This window comes from Rhinopithecus roxellana, chromosome 12 (genome assembly GCF_007565055.1).
Source record: "Rhinopithecus roxellana isolate Shanxi Qingling chromosome 12, ASM756505v1, whole genome shotgun sequence".
NCBI lineage: Eukaryota > Metazoa > Chordata > Mammalia > Primates > Cercopithecidae > Rhinopithecus > Rhinopithecus roxellana.
The window spans coordinates 61794199-61810145 of record NC_044560.1 but is presented as its reverse complement, the minus strand read 5'-3'; the positions used below and the strand labels follow the sequence as shown (position 1 = coordinate 61810145).

At 38.7% G+C, this 15947-nt stretch overlaps 1 non-coding gene across 1 annotated transcript; it reads left to right on the top strand.

Annotated features, from left to right (window-relative positions):
- Window positions 1–13741: 13741 nt before the first annotated feature.
- LOC115892562 lies at window positions 13742–13862 on the top strand. Its single transcript, XR_004052431.1, has one exon. It is a non-coding gene; the product is annotated as a small nucleolar RNA SNORA32 (small nucleolar RNA).
- The last annotated feature ends 2085 nt before the right edge of the window (window positions 13863–15947 follow it).

The following is a 15947-nucleotide window of genomic DNA, read 5'->3' as shown; positions in this document are numbered from 1 at the left end:
TTAGGTCTTTGAAGAATCACCACACTGCTTTTCCAGAGTGGCTGGACTAACTTACACCCCCACCAGCAGAATATAAGTGTTCCTTTTTCTCTGCAGTCTTGCCAGCTTATTTTTTGACTTTTTAATAATAACCATTCCAACTGGTATGAGATGGTACCTCATTGTAGTTTTGATTGACATTTCTCTAATGATTAGCAACTTTGAACTATGTTATTGGCCAAATGTATGTCTTCTTTTGAAAAGTGTCTGTTTATGTCCTTTGCCCACTTTCTAATATGGAGGCTGTTTGGTTTTTGCTTGTCATTTGTTTAAGTTTCTTACAGATTCTGGATATTACACCTTTGTTGGATGCATAGTTTGCAAATATTTTCTCCCATTCTGTAGATTGTCTATTTACTCTTTTCATAGTTTCTTTTGCTATGCAGAAGCTCTTTAGTTTAATTAGGTCCCATTTGTCAATTTTAGTTTTTGTTGCAATTGCTTTTGGCACCTCTATAATGAAATCTTTGCCAGCTCAAATGTCCATAATGGTCATATCCTAGGTTATCTTCCAGGATTTTAACCATTTTAGGTTTTACATTTAAGATTTTAATCTATCTTGAGTTGATTTTTGTATATGGTGTAAGGAAGGGGTGCAGTTTCAATCTTCTACACATGGCTAGCTGGTTAACCCAGCATAGTTTATTGAATATAAAGTCCTTTCCCCATTGCTTGATTTTCTCAACTTTGTCAATGATCAGATGGTTGTAGATGTACAGCATTACTTCTGGGCTCTCTATTCTGTTCCACTGGTCTACATTTCTGTTTTTGTAGCAGTACTATGCTATTTGGGTTATTGTAACCCTGTAGTATAGTTTGAAGTTGGGTAATCTGATGTCTCCAGCTTTGTACTGTTTACTTAGTATTGCCTTAGCTATTCAGACTCCTTTATGGTTCCATACGAATTTTAATTTTTTTTTTCTAATTCTGGAAAGAATGTTGGAATAGCATTGAATCTGTAAATTGCTTTGGGCAGGATGGCCATTTTAAAAACATTGACTCTTCCTATCTATGAGCATGGAATGTTTTTCCATTTGTGTCTTCTCTGATTTTTTAGCAGAGATTTGTGATTCTAATTGTTGCAATTTTCCATCTTTCTAGTTGGCTGTATTCCTGAGTATTTTATTCTGTTTTGGCTATTGTGAATGAGATTGTGTTCCTGATTTGGCTTTCAATTTGGTTGTCACTGGTGTATAGGAATGCTACCAATTTCCGTACATTGATTTTGTATTCTGAAACTATGCTGAAGCTGTTTATCGCATCAAGGAGCTTTTGGGCAGAGACTATTCTATTCTAGGCATAGAATCATATCATCTGCAAGCAGAGAGAGTTTGACTTCCTCTCTTCCTATTTGGATGACTTTTATTTCCTTCTCTTGCCTGACTACTCTGGTGAGGACTTCCAGTATGATGCTAAATAGGTGTAGTGAGGGGCCATCCCTTGTATTGTTCCGATTTTCAAGGGAAGTGCTTCCAGCCTTTTTCCATTCAGTATGAGATTGGCTGTGGGTTTGTGATAGATGGCTCTTATTATTTTGAAGTATGTACTTTCAATGCTTACTTTATTGAGGGGTTTTTAGCATAAAGGAATGTTAAATTTTATCTTTAGTCTTTTCTATGTCTATTGAAATAATCATGTGTTTTTCGTTTCTAGTTCTCCTTATGTGAAGAATAACATTGATTGACTGGCATATATTAAGCCAACCTAGCATCGCAGGTATAAAGCCTACTTAATCATGGGTATTAGCATTTAAATGTTCTGCTGGATTTGGATTTCTAGTATTTTGTTAAGGATTTTTGCATCTAGGTTCATCAAGAGTATTGGTCTGAAGTTTTCTTTCTTTGTTGTGTCTCTGCCAGGTTTTGGTTTCAGAATGATGTTGGCTACATAAAATGAGTTAAGGAGTCCCTTCTCCTCAATTTTTGGAAATAGTTTCAGTGAGAACACTACCAGCTCTTCTTTATACATCTGATAGAATTTGGCTGTGACTGTATCTGGTCCTGGGTGTCTTTTGGTTGATGGACATTTTATTACTGATTCAATTTTGGAACTCATTATTGATCTTTTCAGAGATTCAACTTCTTGGTTAAATCTTGGGAGGTTGTATATGTCCAGGAAATTATACACTTCTTCTGAGTTTTCTGGTATGTGTGCATAGAGATATTCATAGTAGTCTGTGAGGGTTTTTTTGTACTTTTGTGAGGTCAGTAGTAATACCCCCTTTATAATTTCTGATTATGTTTATTTGGATCTTCTCTCTTTTTGCCTATATTAATCAAGCTAGAGGTCTATATATCTTACTACTTTTTCAAAAACTGACTCTTGGACTTGTTGAGGAGTCTGTTATGTATTGTTTTCCACATCTCAATTTTCTTCACTTCAGTTCTGATTTTGGTTATCTCTTGTTTTCTGATAGCTTTGGGATTGGTTTTTGTTTCTCTCATTCCTGTAGCAGTGATGTTAGGTTGTTAATTTGAGATATTTCTAAATTTTTGACATGGTATTTAGTACGATAACCCTCTTAATACTGCCTTAGCTGTGTCCAAATGATTCTGGTATGTTTTATTTTTGTTCTCATCACTTTTGAAGAATTTCTTGATTTCTATCTTAATTGTATTTTTTACCCAAAAGTCTTTCAGGATCAAGTAATTTAACTTCCATGTAGTTGTATGATTTTGAGCAGCTTTTTAGCATTGATTTCTATTTTTATTGGGCTTTCATCTATGAGTACCTTTGGTATGATTTCAGTTATTTTTAGTTTGCTGAGGATTGTTTTATGTCCAATTGTTTGGTCAGTTTTAGAATATGTGCCATGTAGCAATGAGAAGAATGTATATTCTGTTGTTTTGGGTTGGAGATTTCTGTAGATGTCTATTAGGTCCAGTTGGTCAAATGTTGATTTCAGGTTCTAAATACTTTTGTTAATTTTCTGCCTTGGTAATCTGTCTAATGCTATCAGTGGGGCGTTGAACTATCTCACTATTATTGTGCGGAAATCTAAGTCTCTTTATAGGTCTGTAAGAACTTGCTTTATGAACCTGGGTGCTCCTGTATTGGGCACATAAATATTTAGAATAGTTAGGTCTTCTTGTTGAATTGAATCTTTTACTATTATGCAGTGCCCTTCTTTGTCTTTTTTGATCTCTGTTTCTTTAAAGTCTGTTTTGTCTGAAATTAGTGTAGTAATCCCTGCTTTTTTTCTGTTTTACGTATTCTTGATAGATTTTTCTTCATTGCTTTATTTTGAGCCTATGAATGTCATTGCATATGAAATGAGTCTCTTTAAGACAGCATACCACTGTGTCTTCCCCGTTTATCCAGCTTGCCACTCTGCACCTTTTAATTGGGGGCATTCAGCCTGTTTAAATTCAAGGTTAATATTGATACATGTGGGTTGGTTTTGGTGATTATGTTTTTAGCTGGTTATTATGCAGACTTGTTTGTGTGGCTGCTTTATAGTGTCAATTGTCAGTGTACTTAACTGTGTTTTTGTAGTGGCTGGTAACGGTCTCCCCTTTCGATATTTAGCACTCCTTTCAGGACCTCCTGTAAGGCAGGTCTAGTGGTAATTAATTCCCTCAGCATTTGCTTTTCTGAAAAGGGTTTTATTTCTCCTTTGCTTATAAAGCTTAGTTTGGCTGGGTATGAAATTTTTAGAGTTTCTTTTCTTTAAGAATGCTGAATACAGGCCCCCAATTTCTTCTGGCTTGTAGGGTTTCTACTGATTGGTCCACTGTTAGCTGATAGGGTTCCCTCTGTAGGTAACATTCTCCTTCTCTCTAGTGGCCTTTAACATTTTTTTTTCTTTCATTTTGACCCAAGATCTGATGGCTATGTGTCTTAGGGATGGTCTTCTTGTATAGTGTCTAACAGGGATTCTCTGCATTTCCTGAATTTGAATGTTGTCCCTCTCTAGTGATAGTGGGGAAGTTTTCATGGATGATATCCTGAAATATATTTTCCAAGGTGCTTGCTTTCTCCCCATTTCTTTCAGGAAACTCAATAAGTCACAGATTTGGTTTCTTTATGTAATTTCACCTTTTTCAGAAATTTTGTTTATTCTTTTTCATTTCTCTTAATTTTTTTCTGATTGAGTTAGTTCAGAGAGCCAATCTTTAATCCCTGAGATTCATCCCTCAGCTTGGTCTGTTCTGCTATTAATACTAATGATTGCATTATGAAATTCTTGTAGTGTGTTTTTTAGTTTATCAGATAAGTTTGTGTCTTTCTTATAATGGTCATTTTATCTATCAGCTGTATTTTTTTTTTTTTTTTTTTTTTGTAACACTTACATTCAGAATTCTACTTCTGTCATTTCAGATATTTCAGCTTGGTTAAGAACCCTTGCTGGGGAACTAGTGTGGTTTTTTAGAGGAAAGAAGTCACTCTGACTCTTTAAGTAACCAGAGTATTTGCACTGGTTCTTTCTCATCTGTATGGGCTGGTGTTTCTTTAACTGTGATGAAAATCAAGTACAGTCAATAGACTTCTTATATGGATGTATTCAGATGGCTGACACTTTGTGCCAGGTCTTTATTTATACTTGAATTATTGTCCTTGGTTTCACAGGGGGGTATATTAGCAAAGTATTTTTGATGTGGAAGTTCTGGGCTGTGATTTAGTAGGTGGCACTTAAGTGTAATGGCCAATAGGTAAGCTCTTGCTCAGCCACATGGTTCCTTTATATTCCCTCATGATTGCACCCATGCTCCCTCTCAGTGCTCTGAAAATGTGGACTCCTCTCCCACTTAAGTGCTGGCTACAAATGTTGACTTGTCATTCCTAGGCTGCACACCACAGCTCTCAGGTGAGCTCAGTCTTTATGTTCTCTTCCTAGAAACAGCAGGGGAAGGGGCCTTGTCAGTGGTTATGATAGAATAAACTTTCACTTGTCTCTTAGGACTCCACCCCAAGGAAATGCAGAGCCACTATCAATCAGTGTGATTGACCTATGGTAGGGCAGCCACACTGTGGCCTAAGCCAAGAGGGCTCTGCCTGATGATGCACAGGGTGGATGCATCATGGGGGAGACAGACTGGTCTCTTCTCCTTAGGGCAACTTCAGCTTGCTGGAATTATAGTTAAAGCACTCAGGGTCTTTGCTCCTTCCCCAGTCTAAGGGCAGCAAGGGCAGTACCACTGCAGTGGCAGTGGCAGAATAGTTTTGGTTGCTTCTGGGAGCTCTACCTCAGAGAAAAGTGGAACCACTGCCCCTGGGAATGTTCAGCCAGGGGTAGAGTGACTGCAAAGCTGGCCCAAGCTAGGGCCTCTACTTGGGCAAGAGCAGGGGCTCAAGTGCTCCCAGGGAGAAGAGACAGGGGCTCCTCGCTGTATGGTGACTGTGTTATGCTGGAAGAGCAAATAAAGCCCTCAGACTCTTTGATTCTTCCATGGACCAAGGTCAGCAGGACGAGAACCACTGCCATGGCAGTGCCAGAGGGAGCCCTAGGGAGCTTTAGGAGCCACTCCCTAGGGAAACACAAAGCCACTACCAGTGGTTATACATAGCTGCGGTTAAGGCGGCTGTTCTGAGCTGGGGGCCCTGCCTGGTGAAGAGTGGAGGAATGGAGGTTCTCAGTGAAGAGAGACTGGGCTCCTCTCCATTTGGTGGCTGCAGTGTGCTGGAGGTGCTACTGTAGCAACCAGGCCCTATGTTCCTTCCCTAACCTGAGGGTGGTTAGGGGGGTACCACTGCAGCTGCAGCAGTGGAGAGGCTATGGGGTGTCTCTGGGATTTCCTCCTCAGAGAAGTCCAGAGCTACCTCCCACTGAAGTGTCCAGGCAGAGGCAGGATAGTTATGCTGGAGTCCCAGGTCTGGAGGCCCAACACAGTGAAGAGAAGCAGGGTTAGAACAATCTGGACACTTCTCCATGGGACAGCTGCTCTGTGCTGGGGATCCGTGCCAGTCCCTAATCATGGCACACCATCTAGAGCCTGAGGGCAACAGGAGCGAGGGCTGTGAGGCAGCAGAAATGGGGGCTGCCTCTCCCTCTGGGACCACCATCCCAGGGAAATGCAGAGCTGCTACTTGCCCCAGAGCACAGGCATGCCTGGTGTGATCATGCTAGGGTCCCAGAGCAGTGGGCCTTATCCTGCGAGGTGCAGTAGAGGTGAGGCCTGCAGTCTGTCACTGCTCAGCCCTGTGGACTTGGCCCCCTTCCTGGGGGTGTACGAGGAAGTTTGACCTTCCCCATTGCTGGAGCTGCAGCTGCTAATGTCGGGATGCCCAAGGATCCAAGGCTCCTGGGACTCCATGTGTGCCTGGGCCGTGGCTCTGCCCAGATTCATGTAACTTTCCAGGTCGGTCTGGAGGCCTCAGTGAGGGAACTCATGGGGATCTCCTGAGCCCGGGGTTGCAAAAGTCCATGGCAGAAGTGTGAGTCCCCAGGGACCACCACTCACTTACATTTACCCACAGCGGGGGGCAGGGTCTCCCCTGTCTCCTGCTCCTCCCAGGAGGGCAGTTGTTCTGTCTCGCTGCTCCTCTCTGTTCTCCATGGATGGAGTTGGTTTTTTGATGAATCCCAGTTTTTTGATGAATCCCAGTGCAATGTGTCCATCTGGATGTTCCAGTTGAAGAGTTAGTATTTACCTACTACTCTTTTTTCTCTCTGTGAAGGCACACACTAGCTGCTTCTTGTCAGACATCTGGCCCTACCCGCCAAGAATTCCATTTGTTTGTAAATAACTTGGAGAGTTGGCATAAGAAAATAACAACAACAATAATAATACCTACAAGTTACTGTATGCCAGACTTTTCTAAGTGCTTTACATATGTAAACTTATTTTGTCTTTCTTGAAACCATTTGAAGTAGATTTTATTATGACTGCCATTTTAAAGATGACAAAACTGAAAAATAAAAAGGGTTAACTAACACCTAAACAGTAGGTATTTGGAATCTTTAAAACAGAGCAAAAATTCTCCCTGATATAATCACACTTCTATAGTTGAGTATGATTTGGCTAGCAAAGGTCATGAAACAAAAGATAACTAACTAATTATACATTGCCAGTGGAATAAGTTATATTTATTAAGTATGTTCCTAAGTAAGACAAAGAAGCATATAGAGCCAGTTGTGAAATTTCCTTTCTCTACTGGAAACTTGGGAGGAATTTAAGGCAATGAGAAATAGAAGAGGATATCCACTCCAGAGGCAGCTGGACGGGTCCTAGCAGTGTGAGTAGGCTTTCTTTTGTGAATGGAGAGTGAGAGAGAGAGAGGATAGAAAGAGTAAAATCAAAATGATGTGGGCTTTGTATCTGTGGTTTTGGATATACATGAAGCAATCCCAGCATGGCCTGCCTGGATCCTGAATCCATTTTGTTAGAATCGTGTCCTGTGATTCAGACCTACAAGTCTGTCTCTCCCTCAGGTAGAAGAGGTAAAGATCTGAGCAGTCCAGGGGTCAGTGATGCCAGGACCAACACCACCATGAAAGGAATAATGCCATGACCATGAGAATCTTGACCTTAGTCAAGATTCAAAGAAGGAAGAGCAGCCAGGGCTGAGTAATTGAAGCCCTTTCTATCTTTTATTTTTCTCAGGTACCTGAGGAACAAGTCTCTTTTCATTTCCAACTTGCCTTGTGTTAAAAAGCAGCGAATTACTTAGACAATGTGAATGAATTAGGCAGACATGGAATACAAATGACAAGTTATCCTAGAAATCATTCTATAATAGAATATAACTAACACTGGAGAAAATGGCAGATACTGTTCAGTCCAACTGTTTGAAAGAGGAGGTGAATATTAGTGAGGCCCAGAGGCTATTCATCAAAACAGAGCATCAAAACAGATTTTTGTTTTGTTTTGTTTTTAATAAGAATCCGGGCAGAGGCAGGAGTAATCAACAGTTAACAAAAGAACTAGGCAAATTCTAATTTACAAGCCAGATCTTGGCACATGAAAAGAGGGAAAGGACAAAAAACAAACAAACAAACAAAAGTCCAGAAGCAAGAGACAGACAAGAACCAGAAGGACATGAATTTCAGAATATATAGAACAAGGTAGAATGCTCCAAAAGCAAAAAAAAAAAAAAAAAACCTCTGTCAGAAATGTGAATTACTCTCATCAGCTTTGGTCCTGGTCTCTCTTCCAGGATGGATTTACCCAAAATCTTCAGGGCCCCTTCTGGCCACAATTAACCTTGGGGCCACCCACAGGCAGAAGGTATTATAAAACAGGTCAGAGATCAAACATCCTTACAAGAGAATCAGAGCTCACTTATCTCGTGCTTTTAAAATGTCTTTTTTCCCTTCTGACTTCCCCAACTTTAAGTCAAGTTTCTTCATACTGCAACTGATTCCACTGATTCAATCTGCCTAGGGCAATGGTGCCTGCTCTCCTTTGAGTCCTGCACCTACGTCCAGAACTCCATATTCACTCATTTCCTCCCTCCTGCCCTTCTTTGCTATATAATAAGACACAATTTCCATGAGGACTGGGACTACATCAAGGTACCCAATATATATTCATCATGGTTGAATGTATTCATCCATATATACAAAATGCTTTTTGAACATTCAAAGTCTCTGTGCTTTATAGTTCCTCATCCATGTAAATGGGGATATAATTGAGCCTACCTAGTGTTGTGAGGATTAATTAAAATAAATTAAGCAAAGCACACAGCACAGGGTTACCACTATGGAGGGTTCACCATCATAATTATTGTATTAGTCTATTCTTGCATTGCTATAAAGAATTACCTGAGATTGAGTAATTTATGAAGAAAAGAGGTTTAACTGACTCACAGTTCCACAGACTGTACAGGAAGCATGCCTGGGGAAGCCTCAGGAAGCTTACAATCATGGCAGAAGGTGAAGGGGAAGCAGACATGTATTACATGACCAGAGAAGGAGAATGAGAGAGTGAAGGGGGAGGTGCTACACATTTTAAAACAACCAGATCTCAAGAGAACTTACTCACTATCATAAGAACAGCAGGGGAGAAGTCCACCCCCGTGATTCAATCACCTCCCACCAGGCCCCTCCTCCAACATTGGGGATTACAATTTGACATGACATTTAGGTAGGGACACAGACCCAAATCATATCAATTATCACTATAGTCAGTCAATCATGTGGGAAGTGAAACTCCAAACTATCTCCGTCATCTCACTACAGTCCCATTTCTCACCCTCCTGGGTCTCTCGTGCAGTTTAGAACATAGGACACCTGCAGGAACTAAGAGGAAATTATTGAATAAGGAGGGCAGATATCCTGTTCCTACACAAGAAAGCACCTTTATAAGTGAAACCAGATTTTATGTGTTTCCTTGACTTTTTCTTTTTGGCCACAACTCTGAGGTTTTAACATAGTATCTGTGAATACATGAAGCAATCCCAGCATGGTCTGCCCGGATGAACTGGTAATTAAGAACACCTGGCTCAGGTGGAGGCGAATATCTGTGCAGAGGGAAGCAGCTGATTCCAGCAGGCAGCCCCTGATGTTGGTAACATGAAGTTGGACATCGTTGCACTGTTTCTAAAGCTATTCCTGTAATATGTCCCATTTTTCTTCCCACTTCATATTGCCCTGTAATCCTACTGCTATTTTCCTCTGAATTTTGGTCTCGACTGTGTGGAAGGCTGGTGCAGGAGGAAGAGAAATCTCACTTGGTAAAATTTATTACTGTAGGGCTGACAACTGAGATGCAAGACATCATGATTTTTTTCCAATCTGGCTCAGAGATCCCTACAGGATTTAGGCATAAGAACACACTCATAAAACTGCTAGCAATTCTTTTTTGCTTGTCCTGATAATAGTTGACCCACCTCTGCTTTGTTTCCCTTTTGGATCCCAGTCCATGAACTTGATCACTCCTGTGATGCTGAATTGGAGTAACTCTCCTGCTCTATTACAAGCTACTCAGACAAGAAATTAAAATATTATCTTGTGGTAGTACCTGCAATATCATACAAAATAATTGAAGCCAAACAATTTAATTAATGGACAAACCCATAAAGGTGTTAATCGCAAAAAAAGACTGTAGAAAGAAAGTAAATGTAACCAATATAAATGATTTAGACATTTATAGATAAAGAAAAATTCATATTGTGGTTACTATGGCATTTATAATTGCATAGAAATATAACTGCATAGAAATTCGATCTTTCCTTAGTGCAGATATTGCTACTTATCTGTCACTAAGAAAAACCCTGAAATCTATTAACGTAAGAAAACATAAGAGGAAGGAGATACATTTCTTACCATTTAAGCTATGTAAAATTCAAAGAGTGAAGCAAAAAGAATGACCTTTGACTAGCCTCTTTGGCTGACTGAGAGTTCTTAAGTGTGAAAATAACTTCTGCATCCTCTTCTAAATGCTATAATATTGAGAATGAGGTGTCTCTGAGTGGAGAAAGAGTTTAAAGTCTCAGGTCTCTGATAGAGAAAGCTTTCTCCCAGCTTGAGAGCTTACCCTGAGTAGTAGGCTGCCATAACCCTGTGCCTCATAAATGCATTGCGAGTTGATTTGGACAGACTCAGATGCCTCCCTATCCAAGGATTTAGTTTAAAATGGAGCCCAAATTATATCTTTAGCAATTGTAGAAAATGGAAGGGAGAAAGGCTATTTGACCTGATCCTTTGAGTGAGATAACAAATCCCTTCTTTGAAACCGCATTAACTCGCAGCAAGTACTCAGAATCCATTTAATAAATTGCTTATTTCTAGTGACCCGAAAGAGTTAAGATACGTCTAAATACCAAGCAGTTCTTGACCTTCTGGATAGCAGGAGGTAAGATGAGTTATTAAGAGAAATATGAGGTATAGTAGTTCATATATGAGGTGTGGTTATACATCAAATTTCAGCGATGAACACTGCTTTGTGAAATGTACTGATTAAACCAATCAACATGACCATAAATGGTGCTAACCACACAGAAGGATCTGGAAACTGAAACTGAATGTGAGAGTAATTATTGAAAACAAATTGATGTATAGGAATGCTTGTGATTTTTGCACATTGATTTTATATCCTGAGACTTTGTTGAAGTTGCTTATCAGCTTAGGGGGTTTTTGGGCTGAGATGACGGGGTTTTCTAAATATATAATCATGTCATCTGCAAACAGAGATAATTTGACTTCTGCTCTTCCTATTTGAATACCCTTTATTTCTTTCTCTTGCCTGACTTCTCTGGCCAGAACTTCCAACACTATTCTGAACAGGAGTGGTGAGAGAGGGCATCCTTGTCTTGTGCTGGTTTTCAAAGGGAATGCTCCCAGCTTTTGCCCGTTCAGTATGATATTGGTTGTGGGTTTGTCATAAATAGCTCTAATTATTTTGAGATACACTCCATCAATACCTAGTTTATTGAGTGTTTTCAGCACGAAGGGGTATTGAATTTTATTGAAGGCCTTTTCTGCATCTATTGATATAATCATGTGGTTTTTGCCATTGGTTCTGTATATGTGATGGATTACGTTTATTGATTTGCGTATGTTGAACCAGTCTTGCATCCCAGGGATGAATCCAATATGATTGTGGTGGATAAGCTTTTTAATGTACTGCTGGATTCAGTTTGCCAGTATTTTATTGAGGATTTTCGCATCGATGTTCGTCAGTGATATTGGCCTGAAATTTTCTTTTTTTGTTGTGTCTCTGCCAGGTTTTGGTATCAGGATGATGCTGGCTGCATAAAAAGAGTTAGGGAGGAGTCCCACTTTTTGTACTGTTTGGAATAGTTTCCGAAGGAATGGTACCAGCTCCTTTTTGTACCTCTGGTAGAATTTGGCTGTGAATCCGTCTGGTCCTGGGCTTTTCTTGGTTGGTAGGCTATTAATTACTACCTCAATTTCAGAACTTGTTATTAATCTATTCAGGCATTCAACTCCTTCCCGGTTTAGTCTCGGGAGGGTGTATGTTTCCCGTAATTTATCCATTTCTTCTAGATTTTCTGGGTTACTTGCATAGAGGTGTTTATAATATTCTCTGATGGTAGTTTGTATTTCTGTGGGGTCGGTGGTGATATCCCCTTTATCATTTTTTATTGTGTCTATTGGATTCTTCTCCCTTTTCTTCTTCATGAGTCTGGCTTGCTGTCTATCAATTTTGTTAATCTTTTCAAAAAACTGGCTCCTGGATTCATTGATGTTTTGAAAGGTTTTTTTCTGTCTCTATCTCCTTCAGTTCTGCTCTAAAATCTTATTTATTTCTTGTCTTCTGCTAGCTGTTGAATGTGTTTGCTCTTGCTTCTCTAGTTCTTTTAACTGTGATGTTAGGGTGTCCATTTTAGGTTTTTCCCACTTTCTCATGTGGGCATTTAGTGCTGTAAATTTCCCTCTAAACACTGTTTTAGCTTTGTCAAAGAGATTCTGCTGCATTGTGTCTTTGTTCTCACTGGTTTCTAAGAACTTATTTATCTCTGTCATAATTTTGTTATTTACCCAGTAGTCATTCAGGAGCAGGTTGTTCAGTTTCCATGTAGTTGTGCGGTTTTGAGTGAATTTCTTAATCCTGAATTCTAATTTGATTGCATTTTTTCCTGAGAGACTGTTTGTTATGATTTCTGTTCTTTTGCATTTGCTTAGGAGTGTTTTACTTCCAATTATTTGGTCAAGTTTAGTACAACTGCTATGTGGTGCTGAGAAAAATGTACATTCTGTTGATTTGGGGTGGAGAGTTCTGTAGATGTTTATTAGGTTCACTTGGTCCAGAGCTGAGTTGAAGTCCTGAATATTCTTGTTAATTTTCTGTCTCATTTATCTGTCTAATATGGACAGTGGGGTGTTAAAGTCTCCCACTATTATTGTGTGGGAGTCTAAGTATGAGTGAACTCCCATTCGCAATTGATAGAGAATAAAATACCTAGGAATACAACTTACAAGGGATGTGAGGGACCTCTTCAATGAGAACTATAAACCACTGCTCAAGGGAATAAGAGAGGACACAAACAAATGGTAAAATATTTCATGCTCATGACTTGGAAGAATCAATATCATGAAAATGGCCATAATTCTCAAAGTAATTTATAGATTCAGTGCTATTCCCATCAAGCGACCATTGACTTTCTTCACAGAATTGGAATAAAACTACTCTAAATTTCATATGGAACAAAAATAGAGCCCATATAGCCAAGACAATCCTAAGCAAAAAGAACAAATCTGGGGGCATCATGGTACCTGACTTCATACTATACTACAAGGCTACAGTAACCAAAACAGCATGGTACTGGTAACAAAACAGATATATAGACCAAGGGAACAGAACAGAGACCTCAGAAATAATGCCACACATCTACAACCATCTGATCTTTGACAGATCTGACAAAAACAGGCAATGGGGAAAGAATTCCCTATTTAATAAATGGTGTTGGGAAAACTGGCTAGCCATATGCAGAAAACTGAAACTGGACCCCTTCCTTATACCTTATACAAAAATTAACTCAAAAGGGATTAAAAACATATACATAAGACCTAAAACCATAAAAACCCTAGAAGAAAACCTGGACAATACCACTCAGGACATAGGCCTGGGCAAAGACTTTATGACGAAAACACCAAAAGCAATGGCAACAAAAGCCAAAATTGACAAATCAAATCTAGTTAAACTAAAGAGCTTCTGCACAGCAAAAGAAACTATCATCAGAGTGAACAGACAGCCTACAGAATGGGAGAAAAGTTTTGCAATCTATCCATCTGACAAAAAAGTAATATCCAGAATCTACAAGGAACTTAAACAAATTTGCAAGAAAAAAACAAACATGGTCATTACCAAGGCTTTTAGAATGCATTTTCTCATTTGCTGTGGACATGACCATAAAAAAATTTCCCAGTAGGTTTTCTATCTGCTACTTTGCTAGCAATCTGCTTATTGGGAACAGTTGATTAACTGTAATAGAAATGCAATACAAATATAATGTGAACCACGTGTGATTTTTCTTTTTTTCTAATAATTATTTCATCAGTAATCAATGAGATTTTAAATTCTCCTAGATCTCTTGAATTATGCAAATGTGCTTTGCCTTTTTATTGTAACCCTTGTGGGTTGCTAATAACCAAGAAGTTTGTAGTAGAGTTAACTCAGGCTGCTTCTAGGACTCATTCATGTTCACTCACTGTACAATCATCTCTGGAAATGTAAAATTCACTTCTATATTGTAATGTAGGGCTGACAGGACAACTGGATCAGTTTCATTAAAAAGGGCAAATTTGAAGATAAATCTTTTGACTCCACTCTTTACAGGGTCTTAAGTGACCTTGATGCACAGTGGAAAAAATCACAACATGGAATTCCTTGAATAAAAATTTACTGACTTAAAAAAAAAAAAAAAGAACAAAACAACCCCATCGAAAAGTGGATGAAGGATATGAACAGACACTTCTCAAAAGAAGACATTTATGTAGTCAACAAACATATGAAAAAAAGCTCATCATCACTGGTCATTACAGAAATGCAAATCAAAATCACAATGAGATACCATCTTACTCCAGTTAGAACGGTGATCATTAAAAAGTCAAGAAACAACAGATGCTGGAGAGGATGTGGAGAAATAGGAATGCTTTTACACTGTAGGTGAGAGTGTAAATTAGTTCAACCATTGTAGAAGACAGTGTGACAATTCCTCAAGGATCTAGAACCAGAAATACCATTTGACCCAGCAATCTCATTACTAGGTATATACCAAAAGCATTATAAGTCATTTTACTATAAAGACACATGCACATGTATGTTTACTGCAGCACTGTTCACAATAGCAAAGACTTGGAATCAACCAAAATGCCCATCTATGAAAGACTGGATAAAGAAAATGTGGCACATATACACCGTGGAATACTATGCAGCCATAAAAAAGAATGAGTTCATGTCCTTTGCAGCAACATGGATGAAGCTGGAAACCATCATTCTCAGCATACTAACACAGGAACAGAAAACCAAACACCACATGTTCTTACTCATAAGTGGGAGTTGAACAATTAGAACACATGGACACAGGGAGGGGAACATAACACACCAGGGCCTGTTGTGGGATGCAGGACAATGGGAGGGATAGCATTAGGAGAAATACCTAATGTAGATGATGGGTTGATGGATGCAGCAAACCACCATGGCACATGTATACCTATGTAACAAACCTTCATATTCTGTGCATATATTCCAGAACTTAAAGTATTAAAGCAACAATAACAAAAGAAACAAAATAAATTGATATAGTGAAACCAGCTATAACAAAATCTACAAGCACATTTCTAGTTAGATACACTCAGAATTTATGCACACTCATTCCTTTGATCTCTGTTGGGGATGCCTCTTCAATGCCTTTGATATTTCATATATCAGAGGAGATCTGGAGACCTATGTTTTAGGAAGGACAGAGAAGAGAGGTCATCAATGATCTACCTCTGTAGACACAACCAGGCATTGCTTTCTCCCCCTTTGTGGATCTTCTTTCCCCTTATATACCTGAAATGATAAGACTGTGGTGACATCCAATTATACTTTGATTGTATCTAGTCCTGTCTCCAAACCCATTTTCTTAAAATGAAATCATAAACTAAGCCTTTGTCAAAAGAGATTTATATAGTAGTGGCAAACTATTTTACAATACATATCCTCATTACATTCATTTTTCATGCCAATTAGCCCAAGTAAATTTTATATAATATGTAAACCTAATTAAAAAGAGCAACCTTTACTGTGTTTGGTCAAGTTCAGCTGTTATTATCAGTATCTGAAGACAGGAAAACTTACATGCAGTAAAATACACTTTATAAGCAATATGCACCATTTAATATTGTTACTTACTATAAAATATTTATGAGTTAATAAAAATATTTTTGAGATATTTTGTTTTAAAAATTTCAGTGTTAAATATGTTTATATATATACATATTGATACATAACTGTATCTTCAACTATATATTTAGAGTTGGATATAATATATATTATGTATGTATATAACTGTATTAC